The 26,437-nt window shown below is 34.2% G+C and overlaps 1 protein-coding gene across 2 annotated transcripts in view; it reads left to right on the top strand.

The window, feature by feature from the left end:
• The first annotated feature begins 1,958 nt into the window (after positions 1-1,958).
• The window catches only part of LOC118265228 (cadherin-86C), a 115,415-nt gene continuing 90,936 nt past the window's right edge, over positions 1,959-26,437 (top strand). The window contains exon 1 of one of the 2 annotated variants that reach the window (XM_050706068.1): positions 1,959-2,263. The gene's annotated coding sequence lies outside the window, so the exon portion shown is untranslated. The remainder of the gene's footprint in view (positions 2,264-26,437) is intronic. The other variant, XM_050706067.1, reaches the window with a different exon arrangement.

Raw genomic sequence — 26,437 nt, 5'->3', positions numbered from 1 at the left:
ATAATCTGATACGTGTGATGTGGGTAACATCTCATTAAGTTTCGCTGTTGACGTTAAAGGATCCGACACGATTTTAAAAGTCAGTCAAAACAAAACAAGTTTAATGAAAGAAACACATCGTTTAACTCAATTCTAGGGGACATTATCACGTAGATCATACATTATGTCGCTGCCGCTCGTATCTTAGATCTCGTTATCTAAAAAGTGTGAAGCTCGTCCGCCCCCTCGCGGCTCCATCTCTTCACACCTAAGAATTCAATTAATCTCGACGCGCACCCGCTCCGCTGGCCACGAGATTCGTGACTAGTAATTACTTTTTGTAACAAAAAGAAAACAAATCCATTCTATACTCCCCCGCTTGTTTACGAAAATAAAAAGATATTCTAACCGAGTAACGGACCAACAGAACAATGAGCGATGACATGGAACTCTTCCTAAACAACTCCTCAATAAAAGGGATATCTTGTTACTAGAATATTGTACTCCATTTATAATAACAATAATAACATACGAAACAAAGGCGATAACTAGCAAGGAGTAAATTACGAACAAGATTTACGTTTACCATTCATCATTTGAGAATTAATCTCCCCGTTTCTCGGCATCGCCTAGAGATATTTCAATATACCTCAAAAGAATCCCATTTATTCGTAGGTACCTGCCGACTTCGCCTCATATTTCTCCGGGAATAACAAAGGCCCCGGGATCAAGGCATGACCTGTGGGCGCGTTCAGCAACAAGTTGTAAAAAACCACGCGCACGAGAACGCAAGTCGCAAATGAAATCGAAATAACGTAACGTCCAGTCCCGGCAAGGTCTCGCGGAATGAGATACGGCCTTTTGATTAAGCATTGTCGGCCAGCCGACCCGTGGAGTCGCCCCACAACACTGCCTTCATACTTTATTTATGTCTTTATATTTATTGCATTCTTCCATTTGCAATAAAGAAGATACGTACGTTTTTCTAAGCGCGTGGGGCTATCAATGATTACTCCGTTCGCCTTCATTTACATAAATTATGTATATCACAATTTTTTAATCTCATCTATTCTCATAGTCATTATAATATTTATTAGCTACGGAAAATTGATTAATATTTTATTTGTGTCTTAATTAGAATTCAAATGACATATTAATGGCTAATTTTTATCGTCGTCGGCATCGGCGAGATAATTCTGAAGCGATTATTCATAGTTTGATGGGTGGATTTATATCGAGCAGTAAGCTTTGTTGATTTGTTTTCAAGGAACTTTCAATGTTACGTGCCCTTTATTACCTTATAATGACATTTTTAAGGTGGAGGGGTTGGCCATAAGTCACGCTCTGGCCCCGAAAAGAAGCGGACCGCCTTCTGTTAGTAATTACATGCAAGTCGGCGGACGCGTGGCGTAGGGTTCTCCCCTGTGCTTACATCACGCGATGTGAGCCTTTCGCAGAACTAAAAGATGTTTTAAAACCAGTAGCTAGTAGCATCGACCTTTTTACTCAAGAAATAAACTTTTACAACAGAGTCGTCAAATGCTTATTGAAGTTCAGCCTTCTAGTTGTTGGAGTTACTAAACTACTTATTGCACTTCCAGATGAAACTCAATTCATCGAGCTCGATTTGTTCGCTCCATTATACATGTATCTTTCGAAATTATACTCTAGTTCGATCTTTATCGTCCGTACCTATGTACTTGACGTGAAATTTATATCATTCGATAAAGGAACCCTGTGTGGCGGAGTTTATATTCGAAAGTTGATATTAGCGTCAGCGTAAAGTCTACTCTGAGGGTTTTAGAGGCGCATAATCCAGTCGTTACAAAAAGTCGACACTGCGATAAAACGTGCAATAAGAATAGGTCGGGCATAGGTAGTATAGTAAGTTTTCATGTGTGTAAGCGGGCAGCGGGCGAGCCGGGCCGGGCAGGCCGGCGGGCGGCGACTTGTCCTCAACTCGGTAGCCGTGGCCGGTTCTCGTGGCTCGCCACTCTAGTACGGCACGGGCGGAGTCACGCAGCGGACGCGCGCCGCCACAACCCGGCGCGCGCATACACACACGAACATCAAAAACATTTGTTTCATACAAACTTTTTCACCGGTGTGTTATTAACTGTGTTTGACTGTTTTGTACGGAGGTTTGAGTGCACTTTGAGTGACTTGGGGACGTGATAGGATTTGGCGGGAGTCTGGAGGGAAAGTGGCAGGACGGAGGCGCGAGCGCGCCCTCTTTTACATAATCGTTGATAACTGGAGCTTTCGTAATTGTTGCGTGATAACAGTAAGTACACTATAGTGTAAGAAAGTTTCTCTCTAAGTAGTAGATTTACTTTTATTTACTTTTAATGTGCATTGTATACTTTGTTGTCTTTAGTCATTTAACTTGTATGGAAATAATGGTTTAATCTTTATCTTAAGTTAAATTGTTATTATCTGAGTATTTTTTGTTTGCATGGCGCATGTCAAGTTAATGTTGATTTAAACTTATCTTAACTTGATAGACGTAATCCTCTTATCTATGAATTAAGTGGTGTTTTAACTTTTAAACTGCGCCTCGCCTGTCTCTTTAGTAAATAAACAAAGATTTTTGGGAGTACAGACTCATTTGAATATTTTAGTTCCACTCTTGAAATTTTGTTCATCGGCTTATGTCATATTTACATTCATTCTTATTTGAATTTGGAATGGTTCTAGTTGGAACCTATAATGAAGTTCGTTTGTATATACGACCTTTTTAGTGTATGTAGGATTGGAATGGAATTTTGTACATTTAAGCTATTTTCAACGTTTTCGTAAATAGGTTAGGGTTTGTTTTGCAATGTAAGATATTTGTCGATACATTTTGTACCAGATTAATTCCATAAATTAGCAGTTTTATGATTTATTGCGGCTTTGTAAAGGTACCGCGGCGTATTGAGTGACATTGATTTCGTTTTAAAATGGTTTATTTGTTATTGTTTATGTTAGATCCGGTTCGAGCGTAGTATTCACTGAGCGCCGTTTTTACTGGTCTAGGTTCGATTCTCCAATTTTAATCTAAAGTTTGAATTATTTTTGACGTTATTTTCTGTCGTTGTGATAATTGTGATTAACTATACGAAGTCTAGAGTTCGATTCCGCTAAGCTTTACAATACAAAAGTGAACCACTTTTCAATATACGATGGCTTCTAATGTGGACTGTAGTTAATCAAGTTAACAAATCGATATAAAAATATCAGTTTAATTATAAATCCTGTCATGATGTCATACACGAGGCAAAATTCCTTATTTGCTGCTATTATCCAGAAATTTTAGAAAAGTCAGAATAAGTCCAACTAAGTCCGGGAGTCGAACCCCAGACCCCTTGCCAGCAGGGTCACATTTAAAACCACTCGACCAACGACCCCATCATCAATATTAACTTCGCTACATCTAAACTGCACAACATATAAAACAAGATTAACTACAGCCAATAAGCCGACGGGGATGCTCGGCGCTGGACCAATCACGTTTGATGGCGAGATCGTGGCCCAGTGTCGCAATTGAAAACGGCCATTATCGGCCACTTATCACAGCTGACGTGCCGACTTATCGTGTATAGGATACTATGTTTACCTGTATTTGCATTCTTGAAAAAAGTCGAGTGACTACTGAAAAATAGGTCTTTGGATCGATGTCTGCGCCAGTCATGATTCGGGTTGTTTTTTTCAGTGTATGACAATATGCTGGTCAAAGGAACCCTGAGTTAGGGATCTTGGAATCGACTTGTGATCGATACGTCTAAGACTAAAGTGGTCCAGTATGGACAGTAATTGTAAGATTGGTAATGTATTTATATTTATACAAAACGGCATATTAAGTTAAATATTATTTTCATATCAAGTTTAAAACTGAACGCCAGAATAGTTCCAAAATATTCGATCCAGAAAAAAAAAGAAAATTAGTTTATTTGCACCGATTACAAAAATAATATTAATAAATAAAAAAAAATAAAGATAATAATTGATAAAATAAAAATAAAAGTATACATCGAAATTTTACATTGCTTTAATCTAATTTTATAAAAAGTTAGCATGTATTCATTTAATATCTTATTTTCTAATAGCATTTATTTACACCCCTTGTAACCATAGCAACAACAATTAATATCATCAAAACAGACTTACATTAGGAAAAGTGTTCCACTACAAGACGATAGTCATGCACGTGTGCATCCCAGTGAGCCAATCACGAGATCGTGCGACACCCCGCTATCAAACTGTTTATCATTGTCCATTGCACTAGTGGTGTGCTGGTTCACTTGTAAACGGGATATTAATATCGTTAATGATGTTTCTACATATTATAAGGAATAAAATGGGGGCAGGAAGAAGAAAGTAGGTAATATTGAGATGCAAACTTATTAATCTGTTCTAGTTTCGGATAATTCACATTACACGAACGACTTAACCGCACATGTTAAGTTAAATACGATATACATGCGCACAATTGCATTTAGTAAGTACAACTATTCGTGTGATCTGCAAATATTCGTTTTTACGTATTAGAGTATAATGTTCAGATAATGAATTACCTTTTATTTATGATCCTTTGCATCAACGATTAAGAAAAACACCTAATAGAATAAGGCTTTAAAGAAAATCAATCCAAATATCACCAAAATTACTGCCACTTTACCTTAAACCTAAAGTACTTACAAGTAACCTTTTAACAGATCTTTTTCAACTCTAACAATGAAAGGATAGAAATGAGTAATACAAGGTACTGTGTGTGCCTCCGGCCATCTCGCAATGTAAATTACGTGATGTTGCAATCGTTGCTTACACCCGAACTATCTGTATTCTTTATCTATGTCCATTTATGTAGTAAAGTGCTCACTTAAGATAAATATTGCATAAATATCTATACAATCGATAAAAATATGAGATAAGTTGAAACTAAAAAAATATGGATTTTTTGAAGATGATGAGAGCAAAGTACCTTCGGAGGTCTTTGCAATTAGGTGCTACTTCTAAACAAGGACATAATGACTTTAACGTGTTTGGGTGATTTCAAAACAATATTTTTTATAAACCTATGGTTAAGGAAAGGAGAGGTCCAGAAGAAGATGGCTGGATGAACTTGATATCTATGAAAAGGATTGGTCACAGAAACCTCTGTGAAGAGGCGAAGAGACCTTTGACCAGCAATGGGTTAAAAAAAGGAAGCGGTGTACCTATGATTCGCTAAACAATAAACTTAGAATACCTTAAAATCAAAATCATATCGAAAACCTAACAAGACCAAATGCATGATGTAATTCCTGTCATAACCAACATGACTACTCTTATATCATTTCAATACATTGTTAGCTACTAACAGTGAAATAAACAGACAGACGAACAAACATTCCCTCAGTGATGTTGCAAAACTGGTCATAATACACCGACATCGTGATTTGTGTTTGACCCGAATCTGCACTCTCAGTCATCGTCGGTCTCTCAGTGACGGCTGAGTACTGGTTTAATACCAAATCAATCGTCACGTAACATAATCCAATCGTTACTTAAAAGGTTGTACTTATAATGTTGAGTTGGTTTATGGTTACATTGTATACGACGGATTTTGTAACTAAATGTATCAAGATCATTTTGACGACGTCAATTTTCATGTTTCAATATACATGGAATTGGCAAGAGTAATGAATAAATTCTACATTACACTCTAACGATACTTAAAGACTGAAGATGTCTTAACAAAAGTCCACAAATAGTCAGTGAAATAAAAACAAATCGATTGTTAACGACTAAAACATCGACTAATGTATCCCATCCCTAGTTATCACCACAATGGCGTCCTCTCGTTAGGGCGCGACACTGGCTCCAGCCGCCTAATGGCACGTCGTGCTGCCAATTCCTAGCTTAAGGCTCTTTCACGACCAGCAGGCGTTAGCACGCATTAGTTTAAATGTGTTTTCTTTTATGGCAACACTAAAGATGAGAGTGTTGCCAGCATAAGGATTGTTGCACGTTTTATTACTTCAACTAAGTAGTTTTATTTTTAGCTAAATAGGATAGTGTTAGAAATAAACAAATAAACAGGAACTTTTATAGGAAAAATTTACACTTTTGTGTTGAATAATTTTCCCATTTGTGTTTATGTAAATTATCAATAACTGCGAAAATATTTAAATCACAACGAAAATGGTCAAGATTGTCTAACAATTTTGTAATAAAAGTTACCAGTCTAATTGTCTCCAGTAAAGCTTCAAGAATTCAAATACAATCTAAGACCAATAAATGAGTGCGGCTACAACTTTGTATGTAAACACAAAGCCATGAAAACTTTTACTACCAATAAATTTTAGCACTTCGATTTATATTTGGTCGTAAAACGTAATCAAGAGAATTGAGCGCGAAGTTTTTAAGTAAAAATTGCATCGCTAATCAGTTAGCATGCGCTTGCGCAGCGCGTTGATGTCTTTTGTATGGAAAAGGAAGTTGAGCTCGCGCAGTTTTATTGTTGCTTTTTATTATTGCCTTTTTGCTTTTAATTGAAATCTTCATTATAAATGTGAGATTCTCGTGTGGCTCTTAAAGGTAGTATTAATACTAAAAATATCTGCTGTTTTTCTAAAGCTTTTAATACTGCCGTTATTGAGCAATTTTCTCAGTTATTATTATTATCAGAATTTATGCAATGTGCACATGTGAACTCCTACAAGATATTTAAACAGTTACATGTAAGGTTTCACATAAAATCATGTATTAACTTCATAAGGAATACATTGACCAAATATCAATCCGTGTAGGTGCAAAATGTCATACTTTTCCTTTAGAGTTTCTACATGAATTTGTGCGACAAAATATTCAATTTAATTTGACATCTGTTTACATCAAAATAAAGTCCATATTTTATTATTTTCTAAATTTAAATCTTACTCGCCTGCATACCACGGCCTACGCGGATTATTTAAACAAAGCAGATATCGTCCCATTACGGACGAGTTATGGGCCTTTAAAATGGTCAATTATATTGAGTATCGGTTAAGTGACTTTTCTCTTTGTGTTTAATCACGTCCTATTGTTATTAATGTAATTAATGTTTTGTGCATAACATTAGTTTTGCTTCTTTTTGAAAAAGAGAATGCTTTTAGTATTACTTTTGCGTAATATTTCAGAACGTTTTGGTAGAAAAGTTATATGGAAATATATAAACATAATCAATGACTTGCAGTCTTTGATTGGTGCACTGACTGCCGTGCAACGTGTAGTAGGTTCGATTACCGCACGCAACAACTTTATGTTTATGTGTGATTTAAAAAACGTTGTTTTGGGTCTGGGTGAGAAAGGGTGGGACAAAATTAAAAAAAGAACAATAAATTACCTAATAAGAAATCCTGAGGACTCTTTATTATGCAGGCACACTAAATTGGACATGTTCCATAGGGAAATAAATCTACATACTAGGTATTATCAATATTAACAATAGACTATACTAAATATTGTTTAAATAAATGTACATTAGTAAAGTGCTAATAGATAGACTGTCAATGTATCGTGAACCGTCTGAAGGTCAGTGCTAACACGTGCCGTGAAAACTTTATAAGCTCGAGTCTTCCTCGTGTTCACCTTGTGGTTCATCAATGCATTTCATGGCATATACATGAATAAATAAAACATATAATTACACTTCTGAAATATCATTTTGATGAACTTTTTTGTGTGTGTTCAAGGGGATCTGAGAATGGTTTAGATTCATAATTTTGTCCGCTGGACAATGTTTTTTTAATTAGTTTTTAATTTATTAGTAGTTGTTGATTTTCTTCTCTTGGATCTTCTCTTAAGTTTAAAAACTATTTTACATTGGATCCGACAGACGGCGCTACCATCGCAGTGTCAAATATGAATGACGTTAGATATTGTCATAACATTTGAATAACAATTTTCATCAAAAAGGTCCAGAATGTATTAGCTTATTAAAAAAAGTTTAAAATTTTCAAATTAAAGACGTGTAGACAGGACAACGTCTGTCGGGTCCGCTAGTATTGTATATTACCCATTTAATAGACCGACCGACCGTTAGCTCCAACAACATTTCAACCTTGAACAATATTTTTAACTTAAATTATTTTAAATTTTGTTACATAATTTACTAAACACCATCAATCAAGTTAATGTAAGTGACACTTTAAATTAACTCAATTTAAGTTAACATTATCTTAATACAATCGAAATTATTTTTTTATCAAATTGCAATCTTGGCACTTATGAATAGAAGTTGTACAATCTAAGCTAGTAATCTAAAGTACGCATTAAGCATTGAAGTAAGGAGATAAGTTTTTATTAGTACTTAGTACGTTCAGCCTTCAACTTAATTTGCAGGTGTGATGTGACTGTACTGAACTATTCAATCAAAGATCTAACTCAAAACTAACAATTTATGGTTGTATGGTTGGCGCAATTTGGGCAATCGCGGGTTCGATTCCCGCACGGAACAACTCTTTGTATGATCCATAGAGTGTTGTTTCGGATCTGGGTATCATGTGTATGTAAACTTGTATGTTTGCACACACGACACAGGAAAAAATCCTAGTGTGGGGCAATGCAGATGAAACAACTGCGCACCTCGACTGTAGTCTATATAATATTATTTTTTCTACAGATAAAATCATTTAGTTCTAAGTTCTGTCAAGTAGCTAGCACTCATTTTGAAGCACACATCCAATTACTTTGTCCATAATCAATTCTGTTTTAGGGTCGGCCGACGTCTGACCCGACCACCCTTAGGTCAATCTGTAACCTACATTAAAGTACCTGCGATATAATATAAGGTACCCTAATATAGGTTCTAATCTCTAACGATCGGGCCACCGAAACAAATCTAAGGAAGTACGTGATTTTACGTAATAAAACACTTCTGAATGGTCGGCTCAGCCTGTTTTTTTGGCGACTACAAACCTAATCTTACGATCAAATATAGGTCGGCGGTAATTTGTTAGTTTTTTTTTATTTAGATTCGTATAATATATCAATGTTTTCGTGTGTTATATAGGAAAAACGCGATGGTGAAAATAAGCTAAGCTATGTTCCAGAACAAAGGTTTTTTTTTTAAATATGTCGTTTCTGTCATTCTCATTCTTGATTGAAAATACCATTATGACGATAATCTTATGTATTTTGACACTTTTTAAAGTACCTTATAAGTTTGGTTTATAACAGTCGGTGAGAAGACTCAAAGTAGGTACCCAACGTCATGAAACTATTGCAATTACCCAATATGCAAGAAAACTTTTGATGAAGTTAAATAAATATTCTACATAAATAAACGACTGACTTCGTATCCATTTCAAACCAAAAATGTTATGAAATATTTTACATAATACAAAACTGATTTAATACATAATGGTCAGTTAGTATTTTTTGCGAGAACCTAATCGGTGAACAAGATGTAGGTCGAAGGCTATTGTTTTCCATTATTCATGTCCGATTGTTCTAAGTCTCTGACGGAAAATCGTTAACGGTGACTCATTAAAGAAATTCGACCGGTATCGAGATCCTGCTACTCGATAACTAAGCTGCAGTGTATCGATTGCGAAGGAATGTTCGATTTGAATAATATTTTGTAGGTATATCGATTTAAATCGGTCCGTTGAAATCGGTATTTAGTGCGGCGCCTTTGTGATGTCTACGCATCATGTTTGTGTCAATTTATTTACATTAGAAACTATGTTTTTTTTCATTTAATGGTTCTTAGAAAATTGTTTGGAATTTTAAAAGGCATCCTTTGATATAGTAAACTTTACATCTAATTTTTTAAAGTGTTTCTCGAGCAATACATTAAGAACAAAGAAACCCTTTTGCTCTAAGATGCTCCTACAGGATGTGCATTCTTTTAAGCAGTGTTTTTAAATATTTGTTCCGGACGGGCTTCGAACAAACGGCACGTATTGTCGTAGCCAATCGCTCAGTCACAGTCCGAGCCAAACACTTGAAGTTTAAGACTATGTACAGCTTCTCTATTTTTTCATGGGCGGGTGAGGGCTAATTGATCAAGAGACTTAACCTATTTGCGATATTGAGTTATATAAATTAATTGTTTCAAAAAATGTCGTTAGATTAATTAGCCAATCAACCATGGACATATATATTTTTTATGTAAAACATTACACTAAATTGTCTTGATAACATATAACAAACAGTATATGATGTATTATATGCATTATATTACAAAAGCCTAACCTTACACCTAAATACATAAACTAAACTGGTCAATAACGTAAGTATTTTTTGCGAGAACATTGACTAATCGAAGTCGTTTGGATGAAATGTGGGACAAGATGTAGGTCGAAGGCTATTGTTTTCCATTATTCATGTCCGATTGTTCTAAGTCTCTGACGGAAATATCGTTAACGGTGACTCATTAAAGATAATTCACCGGTATCATTGACATCCTTGCTACTCGATAACTAAGCTGCAGTGTATTGGATTGCGACAGGAATGTTTGATTTGAATAATATTTTGTATATCGATTTAAATGTACTTAGGTCCGTAGAAATCGGTATTTAAGGAAGTGCGGCGCCTTTGTGATGTCTACAATCATGTTTGTGTTGATGTCAATTTATTTACATTGTAGAATTACTAGATTCTAGTATCTTTTTTCTAGTGAATTAAAATTAAGTTCTTAGAAAATTGTGTGGAATTTTAAAAGGCTTCCTCTGATATAGTAAACACCTTTTAACATCTAATTTTTTTAAAGTGTTTCTCGAAACAAATCGACATTAAGAACAAAGAAACCCTTTTGCTTTAAGATTTCTCAACAGGATGTGCATTCTTTTAAGCAGTGTTTTTAAATATTTGTTCCGGACGGGCTTCGAACAAACGGCACGTATTGTCGTAGCCAATCGCTCAGTCACAGTCCGAGCCAAACACTTGAAGTTTGAGACTACAACTTCGGTCTCTATTTTTATACATAGACGGTTGAGAGACTAATTGATTAAGAGACATTTTATTTGCAATATTGAGTTATATACATCATTCGATGGAGAAAAAATCGGTGATTCCGATTATGTATATAAATTATTATCACAAAAAATGTCACTTAGATTAATTAGCCTTTCAACCATCGACATTTATTTTTTATGTAAAACATTACACTAGTTATCTTGATAATATATATAACAACCAGTATATGATATACAAAACAATAATAACAAAAACCTAACCTTACACCTAAATACTAAATTCTAAACTAAACTTATCAATTCGAATCACATATCGACTAAAACCAGCGTCCTTGAATAACATAAGTTCAAACAAACAAATAATTTTATTGTGACACGCACACATGTGCATTTTAATACATACATTCATTGATTCAATGACCCCTTGGACGATCGATAGCAAAGAAGTCGTTTGGATTGACCGCTGAATGTGGGACAAAAGTTTTTAATTTATTGATGAAAATGTACTTAGGTACTTAGGCTAACTGGTTTGCAAGGAAGTAAGTTATTTGAATGTAGCAATGTTTCATGTTGATGTAGATGGTATATAGTAGATATTACCTAGATGTCTAGATTCTAGATGAATAAAATTAGAATAATATTGCGTGAGTAAGCTGGACCTATTTCTGAAATAGTAAACAGAATTGATGTAAAAGAAACTGATAATATTGGAACTGTAGTTCCATAAAACAATTTACTTTAGTGAACAGTGATGGACTTAAACCAATTTCGTATTCTAACAGTCATTATGGTGATGTAGGTCAACAGTAGTTGTACGTTTGAGCTTAAATAATTAATGACGTTTATTTAACAAACAATAAATAAAACAAAGAACATGATATCTTTACAAACATTAACCAACCCTACAAACAAACCAAAAATTGTCAAACAAACAGTTAACCCTCGAAACGCCACGGTGTTTAATTTGGAAAACATTGAAGGTTACGTTACAAGTGTTACGCTTATGATTTGAACGTTATTGGTCGCGTCTGATAGCATCGAAATGATTTTGTAACCTTCAGGGCGAATGGTGGTTATCACGCGACGGGCGACGGGTTAAATCGCGGCCCTTTGTCACGACTGACTTACACATACATGGATCATTTTATACAACATGTTGTTCAAGATTTACCTTTTAAAAAGCTAGCGTAATAAAAAGTTGCATTATCACTAGTCATTAAAATTAATTTGCGTCGTAGGTTTGACACTTGTACAAACATAAACTTGACATGCACATGACACCCAAAACAACACTATCCGAAACAACAATCTCTTGTGGATATTACAACTAGTTGCCCAATTCACCCGCTTAAAAGCCGCTGCAAACATTGTCCAGCCACCTTTGACCATTATACCAACCGTGCAATTCCATTGGCAGTTTCTGGATTGTCAGTATTGTTACTATATTTTCCATAATTCAGATGTCATTTATTTGCTATACAATGGATTAAAAATAATCAGATTTACTTGAACAAAATAGTTTGTTTTAAAAAAACGCGATTACATGGTGGACATATTTCCTAAGTTCCATGGCCATGGAAAGTTTAGTTCGCAACAGTTACTTAAGCTTGGCTTGTATGCTAAACATTCAAGGTGACAAAGTACCTACTTATTTTGCTTGAAAGGGCTGAAGTACCTTAACTCTGTATACGTGATTCAATTGCAATTGGTGCAATTTTCCAAATAAATAAAAAATAAAAATAAATAGATATATGGGAGCGTGTAAGTTTATTTACATCTGTGTGTGCTTTGTGTGTGTGTATGTTTAATAGTGTGTGCGTGGTGCATCTAATCCTTCAGAAAATAATGGAATACGTGATAATACTTGATACAATCATACATGGTGTCCAAAACTTAACGATATAATTTAACCCGTTGCTAGTTTTACTAAGGTCATAAGAAGGCTTATCACTGTAGGAAGTTATATCTTTGAGTTTTAGGTCAACCTGCATAAAAAAATTCTGTCAGTCAGTCACTGTTCAGTCTATGCAATTACAATCAAAACGATCAATAAAATTGGCAGTAACTGATTGTCAGTAATGATTACTTCGTTACCCCGATAGATGTTATCTTATGAGTCATCAGATTACCTATTGCGAGTTTGTTTTACGTCAACGCGATCGACACGTTTATGACGTTCGGCGCTCTGATTGGCTGCTCCAAGTTAATCAACCAATCAGAAGGCTAAACGTGGTAACATTTCGTTAGCATAACTCGCTCTCAGTATTGACATGGACATCGATAGCTTAATAATATAATAAACACTGACAGGCTTTTAATTTAATATTGACGGTAGCTAACAAGAACGTTTAATTGCAAAGACTCAGTTTAATATCAATCTTAATTACATTTGAATAAGATACTAATTTAATGTTTGATTTTGATCGGCAGTCAATTGTGTACTGGAACTATAACGGAACGTAATAAACTTTTTTGTTTAGGATCTTAAGGCGTTACGTTACAGTTGTTTTTGCATTAACTTATGCAATATTTATAATTGAATTACCTGTAGTAAGTCAATAAACTTTCAAGTTAAATAAAAAAAGAAAAAGCTATATCTTCATCATAATAAGGCGTCATTAATTAATATTAATTTTCTATAATATAATATTATATTTTCTCTTGTAATAAATAAAGCACTAAAAAACTTGATTACATTATTATGAGCACTAAAACAACCCTATCAAATCAAAGGAAATTAATCTCTATGCTGTACATTAATCTTTACTATATTACATACAGTATCGTCATATCGTTAAAAGCTATATTTCGTCAGCATTGAACCTCCTCACCTTTGACCATTATACCATGACTTTGAATTCCATGGGGCAGTTCTCGGAACTGACGTCATTGTTCTATATTTTCCACGAAACTACGATGTACTATGTTGGTTTTCATACTATGAAGTGAAATTGAATCGATTTACTTGAACAAAATATAGTTTGTTGTGGTCAAAACTAAAATAGAAGTCATAACCGAATTTAATAAGCACTTTTGAAAATTAAAAGTAAAAAGATTATCTCATACAAATAATGAATTTGGGGATGGAGGTATTTTTAAGGGATATGACTAAATTTCACGATCTAAATTATAGTTTGCAATAAAAAGAAAAATGGAACAACTTTTACTCGAAAAATTTCTTGAATACTAAAGTAACAAAAAATGAAAAATATCAACAGGAAATTGCAAAGCGAAATTGTTATAGCACAAGTAATCAGATTAAGATTTCTGTAGGTCAGCCAATGTCACCGTTGCGTGGGCATGCTAACCACTAAGCCTGGTATAGGGGCAATTAATGCTCTATGGAAATGCCCTAAGGCCCATCATTAAATCCTGAATCACAGGCCATTTCATTTCACGAACATTTTACGTCATAACTCATGAATAACGTGACCTTTATATTCTGGTGTACTGTGACGTCATAGGGCCATTTCCATTCTATTGCTATCATATCCTTTTTGGATGATTAAATTGCTATTGGTTGGAGTTTTAAATTCAATTGTGGTATTCATATTTTTGTTTTATTTTTCAATATTATTATACATATTTGTGTATTTCGTAGAAAACATGTAAATACCTAATTGTGTACACAATGCATTATGTCTGTTTCATTTTGCTTTTAATACGTAATTAGTATGTGTCATCATTCCATGTAAATTAATAGAATACATTTCATTATCAAGATTACGTTAATCGTTACAAAGGCAACTATGAATCATATTATGGAGAATTTGATTAAAAAAAATCAATCAGAAATCAAAAGCTTATAAATACTATCATAGTTTGTTTGACTCGTGAAACCAACTCGATCCTGTATATGCATGTGTTTTCAATATTCTTCTAACCCACACTTACTTACTACACGCACACATACAACCGGTTTTTAGTCTTGATCTAATAGTTTTATAATGAGAACACATGTCTTTGAACACGCTATTATAAAATACTTTTTTCTTATTTAAACCAATTACGAACCCTTACAAGGCCTTCGTTATAAACTGGATTGATCTGAATAAGGAAACGTGTGGCGACTAATAAATTAGTACTCGGTACTAAGTAATTAATGTTATTAATATAGACCTTCCAGATTCCTTTCAGAAGCAATTTGAGGCTGATTCTGATATTTCTGAGTTGCCTTCTGTGTCCTTTATATATATATCAAATTAATTTATTAATGATACAAAGTTATATGACACTATGTCAAAGACGAGACGTTATAATTTTTGTTTACCTATACACTACCTATATACATACATACATAACCTCACGCATGTCTCCCATGGGAGTGGGCAAAGACAATGGAACGCCAATTGTCCATTCTTACACACCTCTTTCGCTTCTTCATTTCATGGATGCTCGTCGGTTAAAGATACTTTTAATTTGACCCTTCTTTAATATATCGACAATCTGGCCTCTATACATATGTAAGGCGCCCTTTACCGATGGCTCCATTAATATCCCCCTTGTATATTTCTTTCGTAAATCTGCTTTCATCCATCCTTCCTATATGTCCAAACTAACGTTATATTACAATAGTATTCACATTTTTTGGCTTACCAAGTATTAATACTTAAAAAAGATAAGTTTTAACTGATCATAACTCGTACCTATTTATTACATTATGAGGTAAAAGTATACAATCAGAAATCGCGTACAATTTTCTTAGCATTTTTACAACCACTGACAATACCACGAAATTGAGGTGGTATTTGCAAAAAAGTCGTGCAAACAATGCCACACATGAGCCTAATTAATGCTAGACACACCGTCTCCCTCACGATACACAGAGATGTGACAGATATACGCATAATTCCAGAAACAATGGGTCTCGGAGTAAAAAAATGTATCAAACCATCGGCATTTCGTTGGCCTTTTAAAATTCTATGCGCGTTTACTGACCATGGCATTTTTTCGTTTAAAGCTGAGACGCAAAATGCTTGGGTTCCCATGTTTTGAGGCCGACAACCTTCCACCATGTACTTTAGATACTTGGAATGTTCCGAATCAATTTTCCGAAGAATTTTGCCATTAAAGATTTTGTGTAAATTAGCCAGCTACCACAACCCGTGACGGTCCACTATTGATCTCCTACAATTTGGAAATCGGTTGATCATAGTTTAAAAAGGTTCAGGTTTATCAGAAAGCGCTCTTAATCGATTTCTGTCAAATGTGTAATCTCTTTGTCGACACTTACAACACAATTGTGAAGAGTTTACCTCCTTTATTCTTCCAACATCAAGGTTCCAACTATACAATACAAATTCCGAGCGGAATGAAATCGACATTGCGGAATTACTGATTTTCTTTTCATACCTTTTTATACTTATTAAGTTTCTTTTCTTATTTATAACCTAAGCAAATCAGTTAAAAATACACTCTTTTATCATCTCTCTCATATGTTTTACTGGACACAGTAACGTGACTGCTAATCATTTCTAGTTCAATAACTGAAGAATGTCGCCACATGCTTAGTTTTAAATGCAACGGCCGGACTACTAATGCATTGCACATGCAAATCTGTTCCAATTACATGAATACTTACTGAGCAGGCATTGGTTTTGCATAAAAAGTAAACAGTTACAAAACTGTGCAATAGGTTTGCGTGTACCTACCATGCAATTGCCTAATGACCAAACTTTAATGAACTATTACACTATTTCTTGGTTTAATTTCGTAGTAATTACAGTTACTTTATTTGGAAAAATGTGTTATTTCTTATACTTAAGCGTTATATTTGATGGTTTTGTAAGTTTTTCAAGGTTCATTAACTTGGTTACAAAAATCCGCTCCGAGAATAATTAGAGTTATGTTATCGACATAATACTAAATTAACTGACAGATAACGCTTAGTAAGTTCTATAGGAACTATAGTGATGTACGTGGAGATATTTCTTCAAAATTCTCGCAAAGTTCTTACGAAATATGGAGGCAAAGGTTAGTGTTTACTAGCGAATCTAAATTTTGAGACATGAGTCCAAAAGGTTCTGTGATCTCACCTTAATTGTAGTCATGTCATAATCCTTTGATAGAACTTGCCAAAATCAGAAGTAACGATGTTATTCTTAATGGTCTTGGTTTAATTTGATTGCCCACTAATTCTGTTGTTAAATTAGTACCTACTTGTATTAATTGTATCCAATTTGGTTTCAAGGAGAAACATACGCAATTGCCGTCTTCGTTCAGTCTGTACTCTTCTAAGAATAGTAAAAAAATAATTAGGATCTCGATGTATCATAATCAAAATATTGAAAATTACGTTTTTAAACGTTCTAAGCATCATTAATACTAAATTGATTAATTCTTAATCAACACCACCTGATACAGTTAATACTAATTCCTTTCTGATAAGTAATTCAACGTCTGCAATTACCGTATTGATCTCTCTAGATTGATAAATCACCATTAGAAGTTCATCTGCAGTTACATCTAGACAGCATTCACAGGAATAACTGTGTATGATCCTAGTACATTTTTAGTATGTGCGATATAATTCAAGATGACATTATCTGAGTTAGCGTTAGAGTGCGCCGGCGCCGCCAAGCCGTATAAAATAATGTCTTGCCACATGACAGATGAGCAATAGAAGTACCGTTACACAGCAAGAATTGGTCATAAAATATTTTATGGAGTCGGAAAATTTTACAGTTTATTTATCGCTCATAACATAGTTTTAGCTGTGATTAAAGTATGACATGGAGTTTAGACGAAAATTCTTGGCTGGACAATTGGCTGCCGTGCAACGTATTGCGTGTACGATTGCCACATGGAACAACCCTATATGTGAACCACAAATTGTTGTTTCGGGTCTGGGCGTGATGTGTATGTGAAATTGTATGTTTATAAACGCCCCCACAATACCGGAGAAAATCCTAGTACAAATTATTCACTGAAAGTTTTGGTAGAACGAAGTTGGTTTTCTGTACCACCTGGTAAGTGGTAAGGCCAGGCCGATAGGCTCGTTCGGTTCAATTAGCTACCGTCAGTTAGGCGTATGTGGCAAATGCACCGCTAGCTGCCAACTAATTAATTTATGGGCCGTTGTTGCCTGATTATAGTCTAGTCAGGCAGTTCCACTGAATCTGATTATTGTGCTAGAAAGTTCTTGAAGAAGTGCCAACTGCTTTCGCGATTTCTTTTGTGGTTATTTATAGATGCGTAATGATCTCTGGTGACAGATTGAGGGCTAGTAAAAACTTTTCCGAAATTACGGATTTTCGTACTTGAATTAGTCGAGAATTTAATATTGTTATACATCATTTAAAATTGATATTTAAGAGCAGCTACCACAGTGGTCTTATAAAATAATCAGGGACCCACTATTTCAAAAAAACATCTTTATTCCTGAAATTAAATAATAAAACGCATATGGTACAATTTCTATAATACTTAATTAAGCATGTATTAAATATTCATAAACCACCGACGATTAACAATAAAACTTTTAAAATACACATAAAGCTATATTGCTCTGAATTGCTATATTACTTCACACAATAAAAGCCGCATTTTCTTTTTTTTTAAACTTTCATAAATTGCAATTCATGTGGTCGTAGGCTCCGAAGCTATTGCAATAGTTGTGCGCCGATAACTCATTCACATGCCCTTATAGGGTAGGCAGGATTGCAGCCGAGGGAACAGCTTGGAAAATGCGGATAGTAAAGCTTCATATTTTCGTTTTGTACAAAAAATGAACGAGATATTACATTCTGTTGTGTAATACGTCTGGCGCCGTGAAGTGACATGATAGCCGGGACTGGAAGCAGAAATTGTGGAGACTGTTCATGTTAGTTGTGTGTACTGCTTGTCTTTGTCAATGTGGTGTAGGTAACTTCATTTAATGTGGTGTTTTAGTTTGTATTACTTTTTAATTTAATGGGTATTTCATAATTATGTAGTGACATATACATTACACAAACTCGTGTTTTCATCTGTGTTCATCTGTCTTACTGCCGGCAACAAGGTCTTTTATATGGAAAAGAAATGCTTTCATAATTAAGGGAATTGGTTTAAATTTCTTTTTTGGTTATATTATGTTTAAGGGTTACCTTAACCTAGTTAAAATCTATGACGTATTTAGTCATTATACATATGTATGTATATGTATATGAAACTAAAAACACACAAGGCAAGTTTAAGAAGGTCCAACTGGACGTCGTCTGTCAACTCAATTCAACCACTATTCAATACAGTTTTATTTCAAAGTGGATTTACTGAACTACTCCACACAGTGACTCAGGGAAGTCTAAACCAACGCGTTTGAATTAAAGATGCGTGTTACATCCTAAACGAGTGCTATGTCATTACGTGAATGATGTATGGCTGGTTTGCGGTATGTAATGTGTCTTACAGTAGACTTTTATTACTACTGATGCTGTATTCGGCATGAGATGTGATTGCTTAGCGTGTTACACTGAATTAGTTTTGACTGGTGAGAAACATAATTTATTGTGAGAATAAATTGTTGTTTAGTATTTTTTTTAATCACTTTCGCCCATTATGAGAACTGAAAGTAAATCCTCATGGTTGATTATACACTTAACCTCTTGTCTATCGGTATATGAGACACAATAGAAAACACATTGTGTCTCGCGTACATCTGCGTTCCGACATACAACGGGTTAAAACAACTTAAAATAATGTGTAGTCCGAATAACTATGCCTTATTTTGTATTGACATACTACTTATTGGAGTACTTCCAAAATCTTGATCTCTCTTGAATCTAGATAACTTAATCTTTTTACCATAAAACAAGCGTACGCAAAATAATAACTTTGGTACCGTAAGCCCCAGAGGTAAGCATATTAAGCCAAAAATAACTTCCTCGTTTTAATAAATCCCTAACCTTACCCAATAAGAAGTGAAACAAACAAATATGGCGGCGGTACGATTAACATTTTTACAGTAAGTCACGTCTGAATCATCGGGAATAACGTCACGCAACGCATTGCGCAACTTGTCCCGTAACAATCAATACGGTTATGAATAAAACATCATCTTGTTCGTACAACATTCATAGGAACAATACAGTAAGCAGATAATATGATAACTTGATATACATTATTTATGTTATTATGTAATTTTCATTCTGTAGAAGATTTTTGTCTGTCTTTAAACTGATATGGTCACTAATAATATCATTAGAACTTGGCGGGATATTTACAATGTTTATTAATTTTTATGTTCATCCGTGATTGTGGCGCTTGTAATAGTGCCGAAATATCGAAAATTCATAGAAGTTCTAATGATATTTTTTGTCTATCTTATTGGTTGAGAAGCAACCCAAAGCTGTAAGTGCGATTGTAAATATTTTCGAAAAGTCTCAGTAAATAGTAGCATGGAGTCTGGAATAATTAGCAGTGGCAATGAGATTCCCCTCTGTTACAATACATGGAACTACATTTATAATAATTCTTAGCGAAAAATTTTTGATTTTTAACCATTGTAGAAATCAGGTTAAAGTAAAAAGAATAGTTATTCAAGTCTGTTTAAGCTTGGAAATCGCACTTGCGACCAGTCATCAAAACATAGGTACTATCATAATACCATAAATGCTAGACCAACCGACCACCTACATCCCAAGACCCAAATCAGTCACCATCATTATTGCATGTAATTGTAAACCACCAATTCCAAGGAACATAGCATACCTATTTGTATAGACACGACTACACACTATGTAAAACCAGTAAAAACTGACCTTTGAATGAACACAAAGTTCATACAAAGCTAGACCATGATAAGCTAGTTATGTATAGCTTGACTTGTAGCTGTGTATACAATTCTCGTCTCCAAATCATGTACAGTTATGCAATGACAGCTGTTTTGCAAATGACAGCTTCATGAGGCGTATGAAGGAATGTGGCGAGCTTGCATGCTTACACGTGTGATGTGTCTTATTTACTGCCATTAGTAGCCTAGAACAATGCTAGGGTATTTGTATTGTGATAATATAGTGGTCATAAAATATCTGCATAGCTATAGGTGCATATAATTTTGAATGTAAGTTTTTGTTGTATTTTACTTTATAGTTTTTATGATAAGATTCAGCTTTTGAGGTCTTGGTTGCTCTTTTGCTATTTGGAAGATGGTTAATGCTTAGAAAGATCTAAGAAAAATGATATTTTAACTGGGTTTTAATCGTTTTAAATAGCATTTGTCTGCGTTATAGGAACTAAGGACTTCCATAAGATCTCCATTTGCAAAATTACCTTAGAAAATGGTCACTAATTTCTCAAAAAAATGCCATAAAAGCATTTCAATTAACGAAGACAGTGACCAATCCAATAACGGTCCAAACATTAATGTACCTTCACTTGTCTCATACCGAAACCGACACTGCCATAGCGCTGGTACGTCACAATAACGGTCTATAAACGATTTATCGCGTTCCCACTATCCGATAATTGTCTTTACCAATGTCGTTCACTCGAAATGGATCGTGGGTGCCGGTATTGCGGTGATCCTCCACGCTGTCACGTGGTCTAACTGCTGTAAAAGGTTTTGTGTCCTTGGGTAGTGATGATTTTCGATGGACACGCCCTCTGTTATTTATTTGTAATATTAATGGGAAACTTTTGGTGGTACATTGTAATATGTATTAATATCACTTAGAATTCTTACATTGATAGTAAGTGCTTAGAAAAGGCATAGGTGTTTTAAAAATCACATGAATTTATGAAAATATTCTTACATGTTTTTTTGTTTCTTTTTACATTTCTAATTTATATTTTTGTTTGTCCACAGGTACGTATCAACATTATATTCAACGTTAGTACCTAATTATAATGAAGAATTTAAGAGCTAAACAGAGTAAGTAGTGTTAAAAAGGTAGGCCATTTAAGGCTTTCACTTAAGACTAGATTAAATATATAAATGAAATATATTGAGCTATGGAAATTGAAAGAAAATTGCTTAGAAAAAAAAACAAATTTTGTAACCACAATGTCATTGACTCTTGTACAATACAAACTAGATAATATTTGCCGATAACAAAAGCCTACAGTTTATCGATTGTCAACATTTTTGATGACAAATACCAATCCTAATTTCATATCTATAAACCGTTTTAACTTGACAAAAGCTCAAAATAGCAATTTGTTTTTACATAAATTTTACAGCGGCATACAATAACTCAGCCATTTTATATAACAGATACTATTATTGTAATAGAAAACAAAACTTTTTGCCACGCCGAGGTCGAAGTTTTTTTAATCACAAAAACAAAATCCATTTATTTCCATGATTGAACATTGTTTGTTTTTTACCATTTACATACATATCGCGGCGAACAAGAATGTAGTAAAACCAGTATAAAACAAACTCCTATTACAAAGGAGTAACTCGTCGCCAATTTAATTAATTTCACAAGAAAACAAAACACTTAAAATATTCATGCCGTATTCACCGAAGGGCTGGATTTGCATATTTCAGTACGAGGGTCCAAGTTTATTGGTGGTCGTGTGTGGTCCTCGGTCGCTATGGTAACGAAGCTATCGCGGTCAAAGCGGATCGCCTTACCGCCTTAACTGATGGACACGGCTAATTGTTAGGAGCGGCGACGTCGCCAGCACTGACACCACACGCTTCTAAATGTCACTACACGACCGTTAGTTTCATTTCTTATCAGATCCCTCTCCAATTAAGCGCAACTAAGTACTACTTGGGATCTCGTAAGCGATAATTATACCGATTTATACGAAATATCAACGAGAACATGGAGTATTTTTATCTCACCGCTGCGACTAACACGGCACCGCGATTAACTCTATGGTTTTAATTGTATACGCTTTTACAAATGGTGGATGTCACGTTAATTCTTTACGCAATTGCTTTCACGACTTTACAACAATCCGTTTCGGTACTTATCTTTAGCCACCGCTGACCCGTTGCAACCTCGGCTTCTCTTTTGTAAATTAAAGATTTCAGTCCTCAGACGACCAAATATATTAAGATGCCAAGAAACTTAAAAACTAAAATAAAAAACAAAATGTAAGGCTTTGCAAACGAAGCAGCGAAGGAAAAAAAGCCAGTGAGAAATTGAAAAATAAATTAGAACGATACTGATTCTTCTACGAAGCGGAGTGAGATACTAAAGCCATTTGTAAAAGCTAAACTAAAAAACGTTCTCGACTTTTTGTAATTTGTTTTGATTAATAGTTTGAATTTCTTTACATTATTTTATTTCTTTAAGGTCATTGTCCATTAGAGCGTAACATTGCACGCATCGTAGACTTTTTACTAGCATGCATTGGAGTTGAAGCAACAGCCCATGTCAACGTTCACTGATGAAATGTCATGTTTTATGCGAAATTGGTATTTAGCAGGAAAAGTTTCACGATACGCATCAGTTAGTATCGGGTTTAATGGAGCGAACTTTTAATTATTGCCTAAGGCGCCGCAGATTTTTATTGCAAATTAATGAAACTGGATCAAAGCACAAACCGGCGTCCGCTGCTAATCTAACTCGAATATCCTTGCATTAATTAAATAAATAAACGTACATAATATATGAACATGTACCTTGTTTGTGTCATAACCTGCAATATTAACCATTTTATTGGACATTTTATATGTACAGGGTTAATTTTATTGCTGCATTTAATTAAATATACTTTATTGCAATTACGATATATAGGGCTGCGTACGAGTCTCTGAGCTCAGTTTACATAGAGACTATAAAATAAAATGTAACAAATATAGTGAAATGAAAATTAGCTCTAACTAACCTCTAAGACATTTTATTTATAACGCAAAATGAACGTCATACGATAAATGAACGCAACTTTAAAACAATTCAAATTCAAAGCTAAAATCACGTTCTTATGTTTGAACAAAACAAAAACATGGACTACTAAAATATATTTAGATTGAAATAGTAAACATCACGCAACTTAACAAACAGGTTACTGGTCTAACAATTTAGGTCACAGGTTACTAATTAAAAACTTTTGTTACACACGCAAAACTAGCCTTGTTAAAGCGTCCAGTGAGTCGCGTAATAAGCTTCAGTTTTTTAATAATAAAATTTATTACAATATAAATAAAGTTCAATGTTTTCCGTGATTTTGTGGGAAATTAGGCTCTTTTGTAAATTATGAGGTAATTTAGTGGATTAGTGTCCTACTTTGTTTAAAGCGTGTTAGTTGCGGTGTAGTATTATGTTCCTCGTCAGTTTTTTTACAGATTTTATGGTGTACAATGAATTAATGAATAATAAATGCTGAGTAGTGAGATTCGTAATCATAATGTTTGAATTTAATTTAGGTAATGTTTTTAATTAATTCTTTCACGACGTTTCTTCGTGTTTTGCAAAATCGTTCCTATTTATTTTAATATTTTATTGCTTCTGAAACAGAATTCGTAACGTATTTTGAATTTGTAGCATTCTCTATTACCTATGTACTAAATAGTGCCTATCAAGATTCTAGACATTGTAAAACTATAAAACATATCCCGTCTCAAGTTCTAATGATTGTGACTACAATCTACAATGTCGATAAGTTTCCGATATTTCGGCACTGTTGCAAGCGCCATGATCACGGATGAACTGAACATAAATAAACATGGTAAATATCCCGTTTCAAGTTCTAATGATAGTGTTAGTGACCATGTCAGTTTGAAAACTTATATCAGACTACAGCTACAATTAAAAAGGGCGTCTCAATGTGAACATTTATTTTTCTAAGACTAAGTATGTTAAATTACACTGGATCTTCTTTAAAGTTCTGCGCATATCCTATGCCTATAATTAAATGGCTTGATCGTAATGATGCGTATAAGGTGTTAATTCGTTCCGGTTATATGGTGAATCTTTTTAAACGACCGATAGATTTTATATCAGATAAGAGATGTTCTACAGATATTTTTAAGATCGCATTAAAATCGGCCCAAGAGTGTAGGTCTGGTTTAGTAACATTTTGCGTGTATTATAATGAAATTAATAAGGATTTTTAAACAGCTCGTGCCAATTTTTCACTGTATGAAATATGAAACCGAACTCATATTACATATGCCCCATAAATAAAGAGCGATACTTAAACATTGTATCAAGTAGCAGTGCATAAAACTGGACATTTATAAGGCAATAATTTAACGGGCACATGCATGTAATATTAAAATATTCTTCAAAAATAATTGCTGTTTTTGTCCCCCATACATTTTGTGGACATTGTTACTCGTGGTAAGATATTTATTTATGATGGCATGTGGTTGGATAATTTTTTTTGTTTCATATATTTTGTTGGTGATGATGAATCATTGGAGAGAAGTAACAGAAGTGTTTGTGAATACATCAGTGGCAGTTTTCATTTCCAATCAAAATGTTAAGTTACTAGGCTTCTTAAAGAAATATAGAACATCAATTTTATCCTACAGATGTTGGCAAGAACAATCATTATATCTAGTTATTGTGACGATGATCTTGATTCACGCAAACACAGGACAAAAATCAAACGACTGTACTCGAAAAATCGTTGACCACGCGCCGTCCACCCGTGGACAACGAGTTGAGGCGGTGCTGGTCACCGTTAATGAGCGCTGGCCTTAATTCTCACGTCTACTTATTAAGCTATCAATTGTTTTATTCCCAATCATAAAACGCAATATTGTGTGATTCTATGTGGCAGTGAACATAAATGTAATTATACGAATATTATCGACATTATATAAATTGTTATTGCACCTAATCATGGCAGAATAATTCAATAATCATGTTTGATTATTATCTTGATATTATTTAGATTGAATGTTATAATGAGCTTTGGTTTTTCAAGGTCATTGTCATTAAATACTGCAATATGTATTAGGTATGTAGGTAGAAAAAAATGTAATCAAATTTGTAGGTATGAATCATACCAATACTAACTATATATCGAGGGGTAACGGGCTATTTGGTTTAAGCGACATTTTTGCAACTTTACAGGAGAGCCTTTTAAAGTTTAAAATTTCGAAATAAAATTCATAACAAAAAAACTTCTGCAGTTATTTAAATGGGGTAAACTGCATTGAAATTTAATTAAAAATATCTAGTTGTTGATGCTAATACCAAATAAAGCGGACCTTTATTTACAAAGATAAATGTCGCTTAATACAACTTGCCCTTTTTTAGAGACAGGAAAAACGATTTAAGTGACTTCATAACTACAACTGGCTACAGGGGAAAAAGTTAAGCGACAACGCATTCTATTTACGGAGTAAGCCAAAAGGTATGAAGTAACGAAACCCAAAATTAGTAGAAGCAAGCTATATATCTTAACTACCAATTTAGATTCAAATGACTGTCAGGCTAAATTACTTATGTGACATATAATGGCTGATAAAACAACCAGGATATTTTGCAATCACCGAAAATTTCAGGTGCTTACATTGAATAAATGAATAAATAAACACACAACATAAATAATCAATCAAAGTATTTATTTAGAGTAATTATTATTACAACAGTCTCACTAGGAACATCAATTATACTAATTTACTTTTCAGTCTTAATCAGCAA

The sequence above is a fragment of the Spodoptera frugiperda genome, chromosome 28 (assembly GCF_023101765.2).
Source record: "Spodoptera frugiperda isolate SF20-4 chromosome 28, AGI-APGP_CSIRO_Sfru_2.0, whole genome shotgun sequence".
NCBI lineage: Eukaryota > Metazoa > Arthropoda > Insecta > Lepidoptera > Noctuidae > Spodoptera > Spodoptera frugiperda.
Note: the sequence above shows the minus strand (reverse complement) of the source record. Positions and strands in the feature narration are given on the sequence as shown.